This window comes from Macrotis lagotis, chromosome 2 (assembly GCF_037893015.1).
Source record: "Macrotis lagotis isolate mMagLag1 chromosome 2, bilby.v1.9.chrom.fasta, whole genome shotgun sequence".
In the NCBI taxonomy this organism is placed as follows: domain Eukaryota; kingdom Metazoa; phylum Chordata; class Mammalia; order Peramelemorphia; family Peramelidae; genus Macrotis; species Macrotis lagotis.
The window spans coordinates 308520637-308544263 of NC_133659.1; the positions used below are offsets into that span (position 1 = coordinate 308520637).

Sequence of the window (23627 nt, forward strand, 5' to 3'; positions counted from 1 at the left end):
TGAGCTCAGCCCTTATGTTGTTTGTTTTAAGTTCCTTTTCTCCTTTAACCTTTTTCTCCAAAGTTGTTTCCCTTTTCTAGACTCTTCTTTATTGTTCCTTTATTTAGTAATATCATATACAAAGTTTCATAATTGGGCAAATTTAAGAGTATATTTAGTGTTCTGAGGTTTCTCGGCCAAGTTTCTTTGATATTGTGTGCCCTTCTCATTATTCCTCAAAATCCTATGGAGATCAGGCAAATTCTGTGGCTGACTTTTAACTTCAGATGAGTTGTGAAGGGGCCTAGGGAGTGGGAGATAAGTCAGTTTAACAGCTTATGTGAAAGCATCCTGAAGTAAAAGAAATATCCCAAAATCAAGTTCATGGTCGAACAAGGTCAACTGCTGCTACTCTAATAACTTTCCACTTCCACAAAACTACATGTGCACTTCGAATAAGGAAGCAGACTACATCTGGAATATATTTAATTCCAATTTCCACACTTTATAAAATACATACAGAATTAGGAGAAGGTCCAAAAACAAGACCAGGATAGGAAACCTATATAAACCCGTATCATTAAGCCTAGATTGAAGAAGTTAGGATTTCTTATCATGGAGAAGACAAGACTTGTTTGTAGGAGAGATTTGATAGTTGTTTTCATTATTTAAAGGGATGTTATGTGGAACATGGATAAGACTTTGTTTCTTGAGCTGAGAGAGGGCCACTGCTGGAACACCAACTCAGTGCATTTAGGCTTGATGTAATAATTAGTTACAGGAAGGAAGGGGGCAGCTAGATGGTGCAGTGGATAGAGCATGGGCCCTAGAGTCAGGCGGACCTGAATTCAATTCCAGTCTCAGACACTTAGTAATTGCCTAGCTGTGTGATCTTGGACAAGACAAGTCACTTATCCCCATTGCCTTAAATAAATTTTTTTTTTTAAAAAGGGACAGGAAGGAAAGCAATAAATACTTATTAAATGCCAAATGTCAGAGACATAAGCCCTGTCTTTAAAGAGGGAAAACAGGCAGAGGTAGAAAGGCTAAAATTCAGAGTAAGATGGAAAGCTGGAAACAAAATGAATAGCCTCTCTGAAATGGAAGTGCATAAAATTAAAACATCTTCCTACCTTTTGGGACAGTAGGTTCCATCTAACCTTTAAGCAAAAGTTAGAAGACCATACGGGTCTCTTGTAGAGTGCCCTTCCACATAGATATGGGTTCCACTAAATGATCCCTGTATTTCCTTGAGGCTCCACGATTCTGTCTTTAAACAAATTCATCTCAACTTTATCAGGTATTCATTCTCCTTTTATTGACTAGTAAAAAATTTAGTGACGTGGTACCTTTTCTTAAGTTCAAGTCAGCATCAAATGGGCTATTTTAACACGCAAATTTTTTTTTTTTTTTTTTTTGCAAGGCAAATGGGGTTAAGTGGCTTGCCCAAGGCCACACAGCTAGGTGTCTGAGTTTGGATTTGAACTCAGGTACTCCTGACTCCAGGGCAGATGCTCTATCCACTGTGTCACCTAAACCTAAAAAAATGATCTTCCTTTGTTCTTGGTAACTAAAATAATTTCAATACTTGAAAAAGAAAAATCTGATCATTTGTTTCATTAGATATTTATAAATATGTTTTGAGGAAATGAATAGCTTTTATCTTCATCAGGTAACATTATGTTCCATTATAAAAATCAATGCATTTAGAACTAGGTTAAAATATCAGTTCTGCACTATGTGACCTTCAAGAAAGGAAATCACATCACATCTTTTGATCTCAATTTCCTGGACAGGGAGGATGAGCTTTGAGAAAGGTCGGTTAACGTCTAACACTCCTTGAAGTGCTACGTGTTATTATTCTACGAACTTTGGCTCCTACTTTACTGAGAAGTCAGTCCATCTGTCATCAACTTTCTCTTCTTATTTTCTCTCCTGCCTTCACCCATTGCTTCCTATTTGCTTCCAAGGTCAGAGGAAAATCAAAGCATCTTAGTATCTCTCCCTCTCCTTATCTCCAATTAGAATTTGATTCCATTTCCACTCAATATGCCTCATCTCCTATTCCCTCTTCCATCTTTAATGTCTTCAACTCTACTGACTTTTTCTATGACCTAAGCATTTGCCTTAGTTTTTTTTTCCCCCATCCTTAAAAATTCTTGATTTGAATATGGCATACTCAGGAAGAGATAAAAGCCTGTTTCTGAGACACATTGACCCTGAAACTTTGCATAAGTCACTTAATTTCTCAGCCCCACCCCCAAGAAAGTTCTGTAGGTCTATCAAGTTCAAAGAAAGATAAAATTAGAGATTTTGACATGAAAAGGAGCTCTGATGTCATCAAGACCAATTATCTCATTTCAAGGTGTTGACATGAATTGCTAGAGGATCTCTCCACCCCTTCTCTATTAAAATGAAATCACAGGTTCATTCTCTAGTCCTGTTCTTTGAATCTGTTAGCATCTGGAATTTAGCTTCTTATTCACAGTTAAATTGTTAGAAATAATTGTTTATGTTTGCTTGCTCTATCTCTGCCCCAAACTCATATGCAATGAATTGGGCTTCTAATCCAGACCTCTACAAAATCTTCCCTCTTTCTGTCTCTATCTCTGTCAGTATCACTCCTCCTCATCAATGACTTCTCACTTGTTAAACCAGATGATCTCTTCTTAGTTCTTATTCCTTGTGCCCTTTCAACAGCATTAACACTGTTCTTTACTCACTTCAACCACATAGGGCTATTTACTTTGTTGATTTGCATGACTCTACTCAATTGTATATAAAAGGCTTTGTTTAAATAAGTCTACAATTTCATCTTTCCATAAGTGTAGCTGGTCCTCTTCCTAAATGACTGATTGATCTTTCCAAATTTCTTTTGCTTATCTATAATCCTGCTTCTATATACTAAAAAGTATGTATTCCATAAATCTCCAACCTAGGTCTTCTCTTCCATTCCAAATTCTTACTTTTGAGAACCTCAGCTGCATCCACAATTCATAGTAGAGTGGAAGAAACACTGTTGATGGAGTTTGAGTAGCTTGCTTCAAATCCCATCTCTGACTTTTTGCGGGAACTTAGATAAGTAACTTAACTTACTTGACCTCTTTCTTGCTCATCTGTAAAATAATGGAGTTGAATGATGGTCTTTAAGATCCCTTCTCTAGCTCTTGACATGTGACTCTATAATTCTCACTTCTATGGAGATAACATTCATTAATGATATTATTATACAAGTTCACTTCTGAACTCCATTTGCACAGGTTCAACTACTGAAAAACATTTACATCTGAAAGTTCCTTTATGATCTCATCCAAACTTTAATTTTGGGAGGATAAAATCAGTGTCACTGTCCAACTTCCCTATTTTATTGAAGATACCATTGTTCTCTCCATTTTGAAACTTTTTCTTTGGGGGTTTTCTCTCCCTAATTCCTAGCATCAACTAGTTAATGTGCTCAAACCATCTTGTCTCCATTGACCCTTTCCATAGCTATCCTCTGCTTAATTCCCTTGGTATAAGCCTAAATCAAACCCTCATTGTGTATCACCTAGAGTGTTGCAATAGAATCTAAATTCATTGCTCTATTTTAGTTTCTTCCTTCTCTTATTATTCCTTACACAGATATCAAAATATTTTTTGATATACTGTTATGGCTATTTCACTCTCTCCCCTCAAAAAATATAAACTCCTTGACCTGACATTGAAAACACTCCACAATCTAATTTTAGTCCATGTTTTGTTCTTATTTCAAAGTGTCCTCCTTCATGCTTTTTATATTCTAATAAAACTGGGTTCCTAGGGGCTCTCTGATTTCATGCTGTATTTTTCTAAGTATATGAATGCAGTAACTTGTCCCTTCTAACTTGAATGTAGTCATTGTTCATCTCTATTTCTTAATTCCCCCCCCCTCCCTTTCTTTCAGGGCTCAACTCTTCCCAGTTAGATCTATTTTGTTTTTTCAGCTGAAAGTGTTCTCTCCCTTGTGAAATATCCTTAAAAACTCACTCTGGATTTTTCTTCTAGATAAGAATCTTTGTATTGTATTTCAAGGGATCTATGATTATGGAGTTTTCAAGACATTTGGAGATGATTTACCTGCCTTTCTCACCTTAAATTTGTAGAAAAACCAGCAGACAGGATTTGAATCCATAGCCCCTAACTATATTTCCACTTCTTTTGTTCCTCATTCATATATTTATATCTCTAAATCTAGCTAGTCATCTAGCTATCTAGCTATCTAGCTGATGGGTCCTCTTTTGTTAAGCTATCTGGACCTGAATTGCACTGTGGCTAATAGCCTACTGCTGGCTTTCCCACTCTCCCACCTCCTGGATTTTACTTCCTCTTTTTCCCTCAAAGAGACAGGCCTTCACTGAAGACTCTCCTTAATGTTTACAGTTGAAAACTTCTTTGAATCTTTGCTTTTTCATGATGAGATCTGTAGTTTGAATGTCAGAGTAGAGGTTTCATTTATCTTTGGTAGGGAAAAGATCTAGGAGCATGTTAGCTTCATGCTACCATCTTGGCTCCACCCAGAAGTCCTATCTCTCTCTCTCTCTCTCTCTCTATATATATATATATATGCATGCATGTATGTATCTATCTCATTATCTACTTATGTATATTATCTATGTATCTATACATGTATATCTCTCTATCTTTCTATCTATCATCTATCTATCCTTCTCTTATTAGATGATATGCTCTCTGAAGGCAAGGGTCATCTTTCCTCTTTTTTCTCTCTCCAGAACCTGGTACAGAATAGACTTAACTATTTATCAAGTTAGTTTTGTCAACTTTGGTAAATTTGTTTGGTAAATTTGTCAAATTAAATTAGACCTTAGAGTTTAATAAGGAAGCTTCAAATAGAGAAGAGAACAGATGATAACATCCCCCCATAGAACTGACATTACAGTACTCAGGTAAGTATCAAGGGAGGGAATTTTAGACCTTCCCCAAAGCCTACAGTCAAACAGTCAACAACTATTCATTAAGATCTTTGATACCTCTGTCCTAGGCACTAGGGAAACAAGCTCAGACAAACTAGCAAGGAGCTTACATGAATATAAAGATGCAACATAAGGATCTCAATTTGTCCTTTTGATATCCAATTTATCTTCCTGAAGTTTAATTTACCCTCTCCCCATCTCTCATAACTTTTAGTGCCTCTCCCTATTTATTTCATTCAAACCCAGAACAAAAATGATATAAACAAACATATGTTAATTGAGCACTTTGTGACAATATGCCCTGAATTCCTCTGTTGGTAGATAAAAGTGCTCTAGTATGAATATTCATTATAGTGGTTAATTGGATTGTGTATTTCTTGCTCTGCTTGAAAATAAATGCAAATAAATGGAGCTGCCTTAAATACCAATTCTTCTCCTTGCTTTTAATATCCTATTGCAACCCAGCTCTGCCCAACTCTGTATACATAGCATTTTACATTTGAAGAAATTAGGGAGAGTGTTTTGAATAGTCTTTCTCAGCCTAATTTTCTATCACCTGCTACAACCAAAAAAGAAAAGTAACTTGTGGATGGGGCGGGGGGAGAAACATCAGTAATGGTAGAACACATTTGTTTTGTAGCTAACAAATCGAGAATTCCAATCACAGTTTCTGAAATAATCAGTGATCTGTGAACTCATCAAACAAACAAATACATAGCAAGTATTTATTACTAATAGGTAAGATTTTTAATTTACCATTACTTCCAGTCACTGTGCTTGGTGTTGGACATATAAATTAAAAATAAATGAAACAATGCCAGTCCTCAAAAGTTTACATTCTAATTTCTTCAATCTGGATGCTTCCTTCCCTTAAAATATGCAGTCTTACCTATTAGTTTTAAATAAATAGTAGCTAGTATCTATGTATTGTTTCAAAGCTTGCAAAATTTTTTTGCAAATCTTTTCTCACTTTATCCTTCCATTAATTCTAAGAGGTAGATGCTATAATTTTCCCATGTTAGAGATAAGGAAACTGAGGCAAACAGAGATATGACTTGCCCAGTCATACAGCCTGAAGTTGGATTTGAACCTTCCTAACTCCAGGATAAATGCTCTATCCCTCACTCCAAGCTACCTGAATGATGCTGTTTACTTGTTTCAATGGTATCTGACTCTTTGTGATCCCATTTGGGGTTTTTATGGCAAAGATACTGGAATGGTTTGCCATTTTTTTCTCTTGTCATTTTACAGGTGAGGAAACTGAGATAAACAGAGTTCAGTGACTTGCCCAGGGTCACACAGTAAATTCTGAGGTTGAATTTCAACTCAGGTTCACCTAACTCCAGGGACAATATTCTGTCCACTGGAGGACCAAACTGTCCTGCCTGGATAATATAGTCTGTTACTAAAGATGTCTTCCTGGAGTCAGCTCAGACCTATTCAGGAGAACTGATTATTAAATATTCAGCATCAGCATTTACCTCTCACAGAAAGCATCAAATCAGGGTTTAATTCTATTGTTTTGTTGATTTATTGACTTAACAAAGTGGAGAAAATGCTAATTATGCAAATTACCTTTAAAAATAATCAAGTGAAGAAAATGTTAATTATGCAAATTCACTTAAAAGGGGTTGTTAAACATTTACCTGTATTCCACTAGTTCCAAATCAAATACATTATGCAAACATTTTCCCTAGGAGAAAAAAAAGAATACATTTGTAAGTGGTAAACTCTCTATAGATGATTTTTCTATGGATTGGCGAATTTTCTTGGAGGAAGAGTGGAATTTGTGATTTAACCATTGTAGAGAATTTCCTCTACCATTGAAGATGGGCATTGCTCTAAAATTTATAATCTTAAAGAGTTGCCTGGGGCACTTTTAGTTTTGAACTCCTTGGGGTAGGGACTATTTTTGCTTCTTTTTGTAATCACATTATTATCACATTTTTAGTTCACCTGCCCCACAAGTGTCTAAGTAATTATCTTGAGTATTATAATTGATAAAAGCTATTTCTCCCATAAATTATAAATATGTGATAATGACTAAGTAATATTTGAGTCATGTGCCTGAAAAATATTGGAGGAAAAGCATGAGCATAGGTCTGTCAGACTATCTCTTTAGCCACTGCCCCATAGAGCTCCTTTGAATTTACTTTAATCAGGTTATTTCCTTTTGAATTTTTCCATTGACTGGCTCTGTGGGCTAAAAAACTTCTCACCTTTCATTTGCCATTTGATGCTTTACTGTTCTTTACAGTTGCTATCTCCTTGATGTACATCTCATAAATGGCTCATTTTTTTGACCAATCAGGTTTCCCTGTGAAGACAGCTATAGGAATGGGAAACTGTTTTATCTTAAGATTTCAAATGCTGTGCATTTTTAATGATGAAGAGTATGAGTAGGTCATGATCTGCCCTGCTTATACTAAGGATGCATAGATAACCCATATTGGGATGTTGCAATCTGCTGCTGCCATCTAGAGAAAGTGTCCACTGTAAGGGCTGTTTTGCAATTTCTTTTTGCAGCCAGTAACTGAAAGCCTTAGAGATTAGAGAAGGATGAAGGGAAGGTGGGTTGGGGAAGTATTAAAAGTTGGAATGATGGGATATCCTACAAGGAATGCCAAGATCATATGAAGAATAACTTTCAGTACTCCCTGTCACTATTATAGTAGTTCTTGGCATTCATCATCATTCCCCTTCAAATTAATTACAAGACTTTTCTCCCTCAACTGTAAAGATGAATGCCAACTTGAAATTCCAGAAATAAATGTGAGCACTGGCAAATATGTTTATTAGACAACTGGATTTGGTAGAGTGGTTTAGCTCAAATGGAAGGTTAAAATCAAGATTCTGCCCTTCCATTTATGACCTTTGGATTTTAATTATACTTTTGTCACATTTTTTCCTTTAGAAAGAGGAGCAAGAATTACATGATTTTGTAAGTTCCAGTTTAAAGAAATTACTAACTTACTCGGTCATAAGAAATAGTTCAATTAATTTTCATTGATAATCTTTCTATGGATAACACCTTTATTTCAAAATATGTTCTTTCTTCCTCCCTTCTCCAAAGAGATATCCCTTTTACTGAAAGATTTATTTAAAGGAAAAGAAAAGGGAATTTGGCAAAATTAACCATTATATTTCCTGAATTCTTGAGTTTATGCAGTACTCCACATCCATAGTTTCCTATCTCTGCAAAGGGAGAGAGAGGGAAATGTATTTTCTCTTTTTTCAAGCTTATTCCAATTATACAGGATTGTAATTGATCCCTAAAATGTTCTTTTTTTTTTAAAGTTTTTGCAAGGCAAACGGGGTTAAGTGGCTTGCCCTAAAATGTTCTTTAATAGAACTTCCAATACTAAAAAGAGTGAAATGAGATTCATCACTCTGCATAGGGAGTAGGGGCAACAATGACTTGAGTGGATGGTCCAGTTGAGAGGGATCATAATGAATAAAGTATGAGCCACTTGGATTTAAAAATCCTACCTCCCATGAACAGAACTAGTTGTGTGATGATAACTAGGCCCTAGGTACAAAGAGATTCTATGCATTGGATCTTAAATTAAGAGGTAAAAAATGCAGGCAGCCTATATTTATGACTTTCTTTGCCTAAAGATAGAGGTGGTTTTTCAATTTTCAATAACAGGCGTATGTTCTTTGCCAAATATCTCAGACTCTCCCTGTCAAATCTTCCATTCTCATAGGGGCTGACCTGAGTTACATGTTAAACAATTACCAGTTTACCTGGAATGAACTCCTCCTCTTTTAATCTTTTTTTAAAATCCTTTCCTTGCTCTAAGGCCCAGTTTAAATACAACCTTTTCTTTCTGAAATCTTCCCTCATTGTCAAGTTCAAAGTAAGAGAAATGTCTACTTTTGGGGATCTTTCTTCTTTTTCCTTAAAGATATAAATTGATTTTTCTTGTTTTCACACTATCTTAAAAACCATATCTTATCCTTCATCATCTCTCACCTAGAGAAAAAATCTTAAGAACAACAAAAAAAGAGATGAAAAAATTAGCAAAATTAACCAATGCATTGAATATAATTGTATATATGCTCTACTATTACCATAGTCTACCACATCTTCAAAGAAACACTTTTTCTCATGTCAAATTGCCTTAAATTTTTTGTTCATTTTAGAGTCTAAAGAAATGCATTTTCTCTCTTCCTTCTTTCTTTTGCTTTTTACACTGTTATGTTATTGATGTGCCAAGAACAAGTTTTATTATTACAGCTAAACAACATTTTATTTTGACTTGTTCTTTCCCTTTACTTGGCTTTAGTCTCTATACATATATATCTAGAAACTCAAGGTTTACAAATTGCTCTAAATCTGGTGTCTTGTTGGAAATTCATGACAACCCTAGGAGATAGGAGAAATTATAATCCCCATTTTTCAAATGAGGAACTGAGGCTGGGAGAGGTTAAGGGAATCGTTAAGGGTCACAGAGACTGTAAGTAACTGAAGGTGAATTCCAACTTCTCTACCACATTATCTAACTTCCTCTCAGAGTCAAGTGACCAGAATATGGTAGAGTTAGGACTTGGATGCAGTTCTCCTCACTTCTGATACCTTTTGCCTGGTACATGGTACACAACAGGAACATAATAATTGATCAAAGAAAAGCAGCTACCTGCCACAGTCGATAGAGTGCTGGTCCTGGAGTTTAAATCATTTGATTGATCTATCATCTTCAGTTCCCTCAACTCGAACATGGAGATAACAATAGAATCTACCTCTCAGTGCTCTTGCAAAAATCAAATGAGATTTTTGCAAACTTCTGAGTTGTCTGGCTCATAGTAGGTGTTCAATAAATTCTTATTCCCTTCCCTTTTTCTCTTGGGTCAGCTTTCTAATTAACACCAAATTGACTTTCCTCCATGCCTCTCCAAAAATCTCCTATAATGGATCTATCTAACATGGTGGAAGGTTTACTCTAAGCACTTTTAATAATACCATGGATACCAGAGTCCCAATCTGACTGCCCACCATCCTTATAGTTGAAAGTCATTTTATATTTGCTTATTGAATTGAAGTTTACTCAAGTAATTCATTAAAAAAATGTGAAATATCTGAAAATCTGAAGCCTCCCAGAAGGTGGTTTGGCCTTTCAAAAAAGGGAGTCTCTAATAAAAAAAAAAAAAAGTAGAATATGTGTGGGAAGACATTCTGATGGGAAGGAGTGATTTGCTATTATCATTTCTCTAGTATATATCACTGTCCCTGTGGGAATATAACTGTCACTACCACCTTATCAGTGGGGAGAGCCATTTGAGTCACCCAGGTCACAGTCTGGGCATAGGTTGCAATGCTGCCATCTTAATTGTAGCTCTGGAATCATAAGATTTGAAATAATGGTAAATGTTTAATTTTAAACATTAGGGAAAAGGAGCTGAGGCTTTGTTTTAAGAGCTTCAGGTGCCTCTATGAGGTTGAGACTAGGATGGTAAATAGCATTAAGGGGACTGGATGGAGACATTGAATTCTTTTGCCTCATCTTCTCAGAATGTCCCCCTTTTCCATTTCTAACATATGACTGAATCTAGAGAGGATAAAAGTTTCAAAAGTTGTCCTCCCTTGTCTGGAATGCATTCCTTCATCCTTTCCGAAGTCAGGCATCATCCCATAAATGAAGTCTTTCCTAAATGCCTCTCTACCTAAAACTACTAGAACCATCTTAAACAAACTACTTTGTATTTGGCTAATTTGCATATACTTAAAGCAATTTACTTCATGCTATGTGTATGTATGTGTGTATATATATATATATATATATATATATATATATATATATATTGTCTAATTAGAAGAAAAGATTCTTCCTGATAGCTAATAAAAACATAATGAATACTTGAGGCTTGATTGAACTTTTGATTTGATTGGCTTTTCTTCATAACCAAAAAGAAAGGTTCCATGATAGAACATGAAAGGTAGTTAGACTCTACCCAGTATGGATAATTATTCTTAAATTTCTTTTGGAAGGCCTCTTAGTTCTGGGTTGGTTACAAAACTGGAGTTCTTTTGTATTGCATATCATTTTATTTGATACAGTTGTTTTTAAATCAAATGGCTAGATTTGAGGAGTTGCCTAAGTTTGAATGGGCAAATAGCTACTTTATTTTCACTAACCTTTGCAATCCTATGAGTATTGTTTTTTTAGGGTCTTTTTTATTTTTTTTTTGTTTTGCAAGGCAAATGGGGTTAAATGGCTTGCCCAAGGCCATACAGCTAGGTAATTATTAAGTATCTAAGACCAGATTTGAACCCAGGTGCTCCTGACTCCAGGTCCAGTGCTTTATCCACTGTGCCACCTAGCCGCCCCTATGAGTATTATTTTTAAAAAATCATGATTCAGAGAAGCAGTTCATAGGACTCACCAGATTGTTGAAGGGGTTGATGATACATTCACAAAAGATTAAGAACCCCTAGTTTAATAGAATTCAAAAGACAACTTATTTGGTGCAATGAAGAGCTATGTGACCTTGGGCAAGTCAGTTAACTTTTATGGGGTCCCAGTTTCTTTGTTATGATAACCCTATGGGGCAGGTAGGTGCATGGTGGTTAGAGTGGTCCTGAAATCAGGAAGACTTATCTTCCTGAATTCAAATCTGGTCTCAGGCTCTTATTGGTTGGATGACCCTGAGCAAATCACATAATCCTGTTTGCCTCAGTGTCCACACCTGTAAAGTGAGCTGGAGAAGAAAATGGCAAACTACTCGAGTATCTTTGCCAAGAAAACCACAAATGGGGACATGAAGACTTGGACACAATTGAATATCAACATCAACATGGTAAATCTCAAGCATAAAGTAGCAATTCCAGAATCTGAGTGATGATCACAGATGAGAGTAAGTATCTAATACAGTGCTCACTGTATTAGGCACAATATAAAATGCTTTTTGCAAATATTATCTTCCTTAATCCTCATAACAACCCAGGGGAGGTAAAGTACTATTATTATTACCATTTTAGAGGTGAAGAAATTCAAAGAAACAGAGGTTTTAATGGCTTGTCCAGGTTAGATTTGAACTCAGGTCTTCTTGACTCCAGAGCTTGTGTTTTATATATTCACCAACCTAGTGGTGTTTCAAAGAACATTTATCAGTTGCTTACTATGTGCAGACTGATGGAGATTCAAAGAAAGACAAAAATAGTCCCAATCTGGGGCAGCTAGGTGGCTCAGTAGAGAGATCACCAGTCCTGGAGTCCGGAGGATTTGAGTTCAAATCCAGTCTAAGACACTTGATACCTATTAACTGTCTGACCCTGAGCATGTCTCTTGACCCCAACTACTTCACCAAAAAAATTTAAACAAATAACAATTTTTAAAAAAGATAAGTCTAAATCTTTTAGGAGCTTGCAATCTATTAACTGTTTACTAATCAAGCCAGGTACTTAGACCTGAGAAATATACCCATACAGAGGTATGTATGTATGTATGTATATACACACCTCTGCATGTATATTTACATATATACACGAATGCCCATGTATCTACATGTGTGTAAACAAAATAGACACCCATATGTATATTTACATATAACTATATAATATACACATAAACTTATATAAACACATATGAATATATAACATAGACACAGGTACATATAGATGTAGACCCTTATGTGTCTTTATGCAGGTGAATTGTGTATAGACATATATGTATGAGTGTGCACATTCATCTGTATATATCCACACATGTGTAAAAATAAATACTATGGAGGTAATTGAGCTCAGTAAATAGATGGACCTCAGAGGCACAAAGGTATGGATTCAAGTCCTGCCTTCTGCCACAAACAGACTATCTAACTCTGGAAAAGTCACTTATCCTCTGAATATCTCAGCAACTCTCAAAGTGCAGAACAAATGTCTGTATTGGTAGAGGAAGTTTCTGCAACAATTCTCTCTCTATTGCTGAAATATTTTTTTTAAAGTGTAGCATTTTATAGAAAATAGGAATTCCCTCAGGGTTATCTATTACCTATGTGCTAAGAGTCAAGTCACTTTACTCAGTTTCCTATTTTGTAAAAAAAAAAAAAGGAGCAGGTTGAATCATTTGTCCTCTGAATTTCCATCTAGTTCAAATTCTATGATTTCTACGGACCATGTACTTTCCCTTTCAAAAACATTCTTTGCCTGAAACTCTCAGTTCAATTTGATCTGCATTAGAGCCAGCCACCCCCAATGATGAATGCTAAATTTAACATGCTTTTACTGGAACACCCAGCTCTATACAATAGCATGTTGCAGGCTGCCAATCCACAGGATGTACTCAGTTTCTGAACTGAACAGCAGCACTGCTGATCCTTAATCCCTATGAATGCGGAGCTGACACATGGCCAAACTCTTCAGTAGATTCTTTCTTTCTTTTAAAGAAATTGGAACAAAAGAAAGTAAAAAACCCTTTAAAGTAATGTGTTAAGACAGATTAAGACACTTATATCCTGTATGGAAAGAGTTTTGAAAGTTGTGGGGGGGGGGGGTTGCTCCCAAATGGAAATAATATAAACTATTTTTTCCCTTTGATTCTATTAAGCATAAACCATAAAGAACTTCAAACTTGTCAATCAAACTCCTGCCTCCAGGTCTTTCATATGATCATAACCCATGCTAGTCTTTCACTCCATCCTCACCTCCAGGACCCTTAGAATTCATTGCTTCTTTTTTAGGGTTAACTGAGGTACCACCATGTAAGCAAAACTTTCCCTAATTAATGCCCTCTAAGTTAGTTAGTTAGATGGTCACTCTCAAATTTTTCTTTTGTATTTATTGCTGTTTTTAAGTCCTTTTTCAGTTATGTCCAATTCTTATCCCTTATAGGGTTTTCTTGACAAAGATACAGGAGAAGTTTGCCATTTCATTCTCCAGTTCATTATATGGATGAGAAAACAGGCAAAAAATTGATTTGCCCAGGGTGGCACATCTGATAAGTATATGAGCTTGGTTTTGAACTCAGGAAGATGAGCCTTCTGACTGTAGCCCAGTTTTCTATCCCCTGCATCAACTCCCTATTAAAAGCAGGATTTATTTCTCATAAAATCACATGTTTGAAAGCTAGAAGAGGAATCAGATATTATCTAATCCCAGGGGTTCTTAAGTTGGAATTTGTGAAGTTTGAATTTGTTTGTTTCATTCTTGTTACTGTTGGTGATGAGAATGATGATGATGATGATGGGGTGGTGGTGATGGTAGTGGTGATGATGATGATGATGATGATGATGATAATGTTTATTAAGGGGAGGTCATGTTAGACTAATCTTATTTGCTTTTTGGACAGGATTAATAGATGAGTAAATTTAGGAAATGGATGAAGAATATAAAGCACTTAAATTTGACCAAGTATCTCCTACTTTTTAGGTGCCTAAGATGGAGAGATATAAAGTAGAAAATAATATGTATCAAAAGAATTTAGAATTTGGATTCTCAAACTGAAAGAATAGTTGCTAACAAGAAGGTTGACAGGACAGGATGTCTCCAGAGCAGCACCCTAGGGGAACTATTCTTACTTTGCAATTTGTGCCAATTTTATCAATGGTATGGGTAAAGGCATAGATGTTCTGAAAAATCAAATTTGTAGATAACACAAACCTGGGAGAGATAATTAACATAGTAGAGAAGAATCAAGATCCAAAAAAGATTGTGAGTGAAATTCAGGAAGATGAAATTCAAGAGGAATAAAAGTAAAGTCTTGCCCTTAGGCACAAAAGAATCAACTTCACAAATGTAAGATGGAGGAGGCACAGATAAATAACTGCTATTATGGAAAAAATGGAGTTTTCAGTGTCCTCTAAGCTCAGTGAATCAACAATGTGATAAAGCAGAGCCAAGAGTTTACGTGATCATAGAAGATATATGCATATATATAACACATATCTATGTCTGTTCATATATATATATAAACTTGAATACAACATTGAAGGTACATGTATATATGCATACATATATACATATACATACACATTATTTCCTTATTAGTCATGTTGTGAAAGAAGAAAATGACCAAAAGAAAAAAATCAGGGAAAAAGGAAAGTAAGAAAGCAGACTCCATCCGTAACATGAAATTCAGAACTATTATTTTGATACTCAGAACTATTGATGATGTTGTTGTTGTCAAATTTAATGCATTAATAAATAATTTTTTTTAAAAAAAGAAAATTGAGGGGCAGAAAGACTCCATCATTTCTTTCTCTGGAGGTAGATAGTATTTTTCATCAAACATTATTTAAAATTGTTTTGGATCATGTATTGCTGAGAAGAGTTAAGTCCTTAGGAAGATTTTAGCTTCCAGAAAGAATGATAAAGGGGGAATAGTCCAACTGAACTCTACTCTTAGGAGAGAACCTATCAAAACTATCATAATCAGTTGTAGTATTACTCTTTAAGAAGGAAAGGGTCAGCTAGGTGGCACAGTGGATAGCGTGTTGGTTCTAGAGTCAGGAAAACTCATCTTTCTGAATTCAAATTTGACCTCAAATACTAACTAGCTTGACCCTGGACAAGTCACATTATCTCTAATTGCCTTGGTTTCCTATCTATAAAAATGAACTGGAGAAAGAAATGTCAAATCACTCTAGGATCTTTGCCAGGAAAAACCCAAATATAGTCATAAAAAATCAGTCATGACTGAAAAGTGATTGAATTTGAAAAGGATACCAATGAACTGAGCAGAATCCAGTTAGAGAAACAAGGATAATTAAGAGACCTGGAGTCTATAATTTATGGGGATTGGATGAAGGTATTCAATGTGTTTAATCTAAAAAAAGAGAAGACTCTTAGGGGATGAACAACTCAAGGGATCACATGTGGAAGAAGAATTTGACCTTTTTTTCCTGTTTGTCCCTAAAGGACAGATCTAAAAGTGATGAATGGAAGTTTCAGGAGCCCAATTTAGATGATGTCAGAGAAAAAAAATACTTATAATCTAAACTGAGCAAAAGTGGAATACAAATTGCCTTGAAAATTTCTTTCCTCCTTCTAGAAAGTCTTCTAGGAGCTAAGATTGGATAGTTACATATTGGGTATATAAGAGTGGGGATGTCTTTGGGATAAAAATTGAGCTACAAACATACTGGCAGAATTCTTCTTTTGATGAAATCTGGTTACTGCACAAGAGATGTAAAAACCTGGGGATAAGGGATTAAAGAGTTTGCAGTCATCCTATATAGGAAGATAAAGGGAAACATCATGTTCTATCTAAGCTCGGTCTTGGAATAACAAATAAAAACAAAGAATTTGAATAAGAAGTGATATGAAATCCCAGTCCTATGAAACAGCTTGTGAAAATTCACAGAATCAGAAAGTGGAAAATATGGCCAGACCAATGGTATGGGTTGGCTGGAGAGTGAAATGCCAGGAGACATTATAGTATAATAGGAACCTTGGGTGAGCCATTCAGTTTCTTTGTCTGAGCAGGTCAAAGGAATAAATTGAACTTGATGGGCCCAAGTTCTGAATTTATGTTCCTAAGACCACATTTTGAAACCAGAATAAAGAGATGGCTTGGAACCAGATGTTGGAGTGCATTGGATGATGAAGTACAGGATACTAAAATCATTGTTGTTCTTCAGTCATTTTTCAGTCATGTCTTACTCTTTGAGATCCTAGTTTGGAATTTCTTGGCAAAGACACTGGAATGTTTTGTCATTTCACAGATGAGGAAACTGGGGCAAACAGAGTGAAGTAACTTGCCTAGGATGACACAGCTAGGAAGTATTGGGAGCCAGATTTGAACTCATAAAGATAAGTCTCCCTGATTCCAAGTCCAGCACCCTATCCACTGTACCACTTACATGCCTTTACTCAAATCATTGGATAGCTGCTAAAGGACTTTGAAATGATTGAACCAACAAGAATGAATATGTAAGTAGAAAGGAGAGGAATACTATAAGAAATGTTGCAAAGGCAAAGGCAACAGTATGTTGTAAGTGATTGCTGTGTCAGAAGTGGGTTTGTAAAGAAATGGAAGAATCCAGGATGCCAAGATTTTAGCTATGAATGTCTAGAACCATTCTCAGAAAAGGGAAATTAAGAAGAGGCAGACAGAGGGTAAGATAATTAAATCAACTTTAGACATTTTCGGTTTGAAGGACTGTCAGGTTATATGGGAACAAGAATCCATCAAATGTCAAACTGTTCAATGGCTCTTCATACTCTCTTTGCTAATAGGTTTGGCTTCCATGTCTTGGTTAACTCTTTATGATTATCCAGCATTCAGTCTTCATGACCTTTTTCTTTTTCTTCCTTTCAGTGTCTAATTGGAAATGTTCCCCAATACTTTCTTCTCTCAATAGTCCTCTTCTCTATCTAAAATATTAATATTGAAGATTAAACTTAAAAGCACATCATTTTTTAGAGAGTCAGTTAAACATTTAACAAGACTTCTTTTAGCCATTAATAACAATTAATAACTGAACAGAGAGTAAATAGGAGGTGCAGTGGATGGGGACTGGGCCTGGAGTCAAGAACTCATCTTCCTGAGTTCAAATGTGACTCAGATCTACTTACTAGCTGTGACCCTGGGCAAATCACTTAACCTTATTTCCCTCAGTTTTCTCATCTGTAAAACAAAACAAAACAAAACAATGATCTGAAGCAGCAAATGGTAAACAACTCCAGAATCTTTGCCAAGAAAACCCTAAGAGAGGTCATTGAGAGTTGGACATGACTGAAACCACTAAACAAAAAACAAACAATAGTAAGAAACACACACACACACACACACACACACACACACACACACACAACAGTATGTCATGCCTGTATTTATAGGAAATGAATGCAGAGGGTTTTCTGTGATCAATAACACACATTTATGAGACAGCTGCTAGAATTAAGGGAATCATCTGTGATCCTGATGCTCAGTTAAAAAGCTTGTTTTTATAGAGATTAATTCATGATAATGGTTCCATGATCATCATATTCTATCCTACTGATCTCTTATGAGAACTTGGTAATTTTTCATTTCCAAGATATGTGATTTTCCCCCATTACTTCCAAACTATGTACACCAGTCAAATCAATAGACTTGTACCCCTAGAACAAGCTCTGACCTTGCTTGCCTTTTAAATCTAGAGAAATATAGGGCAAAGGGGACAAGACTCAGATTCATAGAATCATAAGAGCAGAAAATTAGAGTATGGAAAGACCTCATTAAGCATCTAATCCATTACAGATCCTCATTTCAAAAATTAGAAAACTGAGGCTAAGGAGGTAGTAATACTTATCCAAGGTAAAACAGATAGAGAATCTTGGAATACAGTGAATGAAATCAGTTTTTCACAGTTCAGAACAAGTGTTGTTTTGACTTGCCTTCCCTTAACTCCTTTCAGAAAGAAATGTTTGAATTTCATCTGTGACATTGGCTAACTATGGAAGCCTGCCCAAGCCATAAAGCAGTATATAAATATTATATTTATATAAATCTAAGGCACTATGTAAATGTTAGCCCTATGTAAATATTAGGACTATATAAATATTTAATAATTATTTGGTAGTGATTATTATTCTTACTTTTACTCATGCCTCCCCCAACTATCCGTTAAATGAAATCCCACATCATCTTAAAGATCTAATTCCTGTCCTACAACTTTTAAGAGCCCTTCTCAGACCATACGAGCCTTCCTCAAAACTCAGTCCTTAATGTCTGTAATGTTTATTTGGGAATAAATCAATTGTGAAATCTCTTGTGTTTTTTTAAAATTAACTCTTTCTCTGGTTAAATCTTTTCTTAATGAAACTATAAACTCCTTAAGGAATGGGACCGTATTTTTTGTTTCTTTTTATTTTCTGCAGCACAAACTTGTATTTTTCATCTACTTAATATCTGTTGTAGGTTGATTGATTTTAAATAAACATGAATGTCTCTAACTATACACACAGACACACATATATGCATTGATATACATTTACAAACACAATGATACACCTGTAAAATATACATACACACAAACACACTCTGTATATATACCCAGAGACATATATGGGCATGCACACACATTGTCAATGCACCCACATGTGGACATGTGGGCACATTAAGACATGTGTGTAGGTACACGTGTCATTTATGTCAGAAATACACTAATTTTGCATATGTGCTGTGTGTTTGTATGAAGACAAAACAGGAATAATGCATTTGTGCAGAGACACATGCATGTGTACATATAGTCACATACATGGAGACAGGCACATGCACACACAGATACAAACACCTGTGTATATGTATGCATGTATGTGTGTGTGTATGTACTGTAAAAACACAGTCCTGGAGAAAAATGTTACCTTTATTAAAATTTTATTTTATCTAATTACATATAAAGTTAATTTTCAACATTTATTTTATAAGATTTTTAATTCCACACTTTTCTACATACCTCTCTTTTCTCCTCCCCCCCAATATAGGTTATATACATTATTTCAGTTTTTAATGCAAATTAATATTTGAACTGACTTTTAACTTGGATAAGGAAAAAAATAAAAGAAAACATAAAGATGTGCTACTTTTCCTTACAGTATGAATTCAGGAAGTTGGGAAGAGTTTGAGTAATAATTGCCCCAGGAAGGCAAACAATTTTAGCTAAGTCTGAAAGATGCAAGTATTTGCTGGTATTTCATTTCTGATTCTATTTTAACTGCTCTTGAAGCTGGAGGCACAGAAAAAGTCAAGGTTCTTGTGCATTTTTCTTCATAGTGACACCAACTCCTAGTAGGTCCACTAGCAAAAACTGTTCTTCAGTGAAAGTAAGTGTATGCAGATGACTAATCATTTTCTAGTTGGGAAAAAAAAAGAAGCAGGTAGGAAGATGTCTGCAGTCAAAAACCTGAATATGAAAGGACTTGGGAAGGAAAGGAAATGCTTGTTAACTACCTATTATGTGCCTTACAAACTATTCTGGCTCTCTCTGGGTACAGCTCCTATCTTGAAACATAGCATTTTAAATCTAGAGCTGGATTAACCTTGGATGAAGGCCCACCTAGACAACCCCACCTAATTCTACAGATAAGCAAACTGAGTCCCAGAGAGGTGTGATGAGTCTCAAGTGACAGAGATAGCACTTAGATGTTGCATTTCCAATTTCTTTCCATTTATTGGGGAAGGAGGGAAAAAAACCCTGTTAATATTATACTCTGCGTTTCAGGTACATATCTGCCAAAAATAATCTTTATTCATTATAATATTAATTTATCCAAACCATTTCTAGCTTGGAGAAATGTCCAAACTGGCATCTCTTCCCCATGCCTTCCAACATGACTCTGTGTTCCTAAGTAACATTTATAGGAATCTTGAAAAACACAAGATGTTAATCTGTAAAATATGATTTGGGTAATAATTTTCTGGAATAATCAAGAGACAAAAAAAAAATCACTCTTTCATTCTCTCCTGGACCACCATGCTCATTCTTAGAAAACAGAAAAAGAAAAGCAGACTCTTCCCTTTATAATCAATATCTTCATCTTTTCTTTATGGAGATAGGTTTAAAGAAGAAGAGGCAATGATCTTATCTAAATAAGAGTTAAGTTTAGTTATTATCTTACTTCACTTCTCTAGAAAAGGTTTTCTATTTGTCACTCACTTTCTCAATGGGCTTTTCATGGTCTGGAAACTGGTTTTGAAAAAATAGTGCTTTTTAATACTTTCAGGTTTACTAAAATGTGTTTTTTTAATATAATTCTTTACATTGTAGAATCCTGCCTCCCTCCTCTCTTTTCCTTTTAAATTTTGTATTTAAAAATTGCTAAGAACTAACAAAAATTTTCCTTAGGTTGAGTTTTATTTACTAATATTCTTTTTGTCCTCATCCAGGATTATTTGCTACTTTTAGGATAGCAATAACCATACCATCATTTTGTTCAGTGTTCCCCTTGTTAGAAAATTTCTGTGAAGCCAGTTATGATATGGAAACAATAGTACAGATATAAAATGACATACATGCTTAACATAACATTTAATATTATAGATAATATGTAATAAGGTTACATGTAACATGTTATAGATATTATATAATGATGTTATATGTATAATCAACATGGATATATAGTGATATTAGCTAGATATCTATGTAGTTAGAAATATAATATGCTACAGGTAACATATAGATAATATATAAGCAATGATGTTAAGTGTATAATTAACACAGATATATAATGATATAGCCAGATATCTATGCAGATAGAAATATAATATGCTATAGGTATCACATTATAGATAATATATAAGTATTTATGTTGTATGTATAATTAACACAGATATATAATAATACATATATAAGAGATAAAATATAATATGTTACAGGTAACATTATAGATAACATATAATGATATAATATGTATAATTAACATAGATGTATAATGTTAGAACTAGATATCTATGTTGATAGAAATAAAGAGGAAAATTCACTCACACTTACAGACATACTCCTCAGGAGTTCTCCTAGAACCCCAAGAGGAAGATGCGACCTTGTTGAGGACTGAGAGTCATCTGTAAGAGAGATGGAATGAAAAGATTAGATGATCTCAATTTCTATGAAATTTAGACCTAGAATGTGGATAGTTCAGAGATAGATTTCTTGAAGTCATGGCCAATTTCCGGTGTTGATCTATAACAATCAAATGAATGACTAGAAAAAAACCTCATTCCTGTCAAATCTTGGAAGTTTATTGCCATACTAAGTTTTTGTTTTAGGATGATTACTAACCCAAGAGTTTATAGATAATTCATCTGAGACTTGTAGTAGAAGGTGTAATGCAGAAATATCCCCCCAGTTGTTCAATTCTTTAGTCACTTAACAGTACAGTAAGCAAACACACAAAAAACCTTTAGTGGCATGACGACAGTGCATTAGCCTTGCTTCCACAGAGCTTGGTTCAAATGTATCTCAATCAAGTGGAACAAGCTTTTAAGTCTCAATATATTCCCCAGGGGATGGTTGAAAGAATTTCAGAACCAGAAGAAAAAGCTGGCAGTGCAACAGTTTTGGAAAAACCAAAGACCTGTGGTTGCGTCTAGGGAAGCAATTTGCATAGCAAGAGCCTGATTTTTTTGTCACTTTTTCAAGACAATCAGCTTTTGCTTTTAAGAGTACAAAATTGCTCCTCTTTCCCTGTACAGGTGCTCTCTCAAATACACAGTAGCATTATGTCCTGAAGATGCAAATTCATGATTAAAGATAGAAAATGTGGATCAAAATTGCAAAGCAATAAAATAGACATTCTTGTTTTGGACTAAGATTCACATACTGTTTAAGGAAGAAACAAAAAGAGGAAGATATTATTTTCTGACAAAGGAAAAGGTTACTTTCTTCTCTCTTTGCCACCTATAATCCCAGGAGCCCAGTGACAAAATAGACAGTCCTAAAATGTACCAAAACCAAAGAAGGGAAGGATGGAAATGCAAGCTATTGAACTTGGCATGATAATGATGATGGCATCTGGTATTTATAGAGTGTTTTAAGATTTACAAAGCATTTTACAAAAAATTCTACCACTTTGTGCAGAAGAAATTATTATCCCCATTTTATAGATGAAGAAACTAAGGAAGCCACTGTTTAGGTGACTTGCCCAAGGTCACAGCTAAGAAAGTGTGGGAGTCTAGATTTAAACTCAGCTCTTCCTGTCTCCAGATCCAGTAATTTAACTACTGCACTGTATAGTTGCTTCAATAAGCATTAGATTTGGTAGACTCTCATTGATACAACAAAACTGGAAAAACATTTACTTATTCAAAACAGTACAATCCTTGTTCAACAAAGTCAACTAGAATGTTATCTAAGGTCCACGGTTCATGTCTTTATAAGGCATAGCTCAGAGGTGTTGCAAGAGAGTCTGCTTCACATCAATGGACCGCTTTCTAAGTCTTTCAGTTTGAAAGTATTTACTGGAAAGTATATCTCTGCCAGAAAAAATAGAACAGACTCTGTCCTATGACGGAAAACATTAACTTTAACGCTTCTTTTTTTTTTTTCCTGTCTCCCCACTAGGCTTGAGGAAGGTTATAAGCAGTGATCCCAATCCCACACAGGCTTCCCAGCTTCCATTCTCCCTACCAGAGTCCAGCTCCCATTTATTTAAACTTTTGTGTTTTGTGGCCAAGGCAATCAAAGATAGGAATAAAAAGAGTTAATTTGTCGCACTGGAAACCTCGCTTCTGAGAAAGAGATAAAAATGAAAACAGAGCCAGAGACAAGCAGAGACAGAGAGGGAGAAAGATAGACAGACAGACAGACAGAATCAGAGAGAGATACAGAAACAGTCAGAGAATAAGAGAGAGAGATAGACAGACAGTCAGACAGAGACACAGAGACAGAGGCAGAGATAGAGAGACAGACAGAAAGACCGAGAGATAGGGAGTTCCATTCCTAACCTCAGCAGCTCTCCTAGGACTCTTCAGTGTCTGCTATATGACTAACTACTAGTAATGATTTAATAAATGCTTGTTGATGAATTAATTAGAGATTTACATTTATAGAACTCTATTTTCATTGATGTGGAAACCAAGGATTAGAAAAATGAAATGACTCTTGCCTGGGATTACATAGATAGTAACTATCTGGGACGTGAAAGCAGGTCTTCCAGTCTCTGGGGACACTGTTCCCACCACTCCACCACACTGACAGAGGGATTGCACTCTAAAGTTTATCATATTTCATGGAAAAGTAAATTACTTTTATTGTTCTCTTGGGGAAATATACAATATTCAT

General features: G+C 35.3%; 1 long non-coding RNA gene across 1 annotated transcript; it reads right to left on the minus strand.

Moving 5' to 3' along the window:
• Positions 1-3079: 3079 nt before the first annotated feature.
• On the minus strand, positions 3080-21392 carry LOC141511766 (uncharacterized). The gene is made up of 3 exons (XR_012475393.1): positions 21333-21392; positions 6575-6621; positions 3080-3095 (listed from the first exon to the last, which is right to left on the minus strand). It is a non-coding gene; the product is annotated as an uncharacterized LOC141511766 (long non-coding RNA).
• Positions 21393-23627: the final 2235 nt, after the last annotated feature.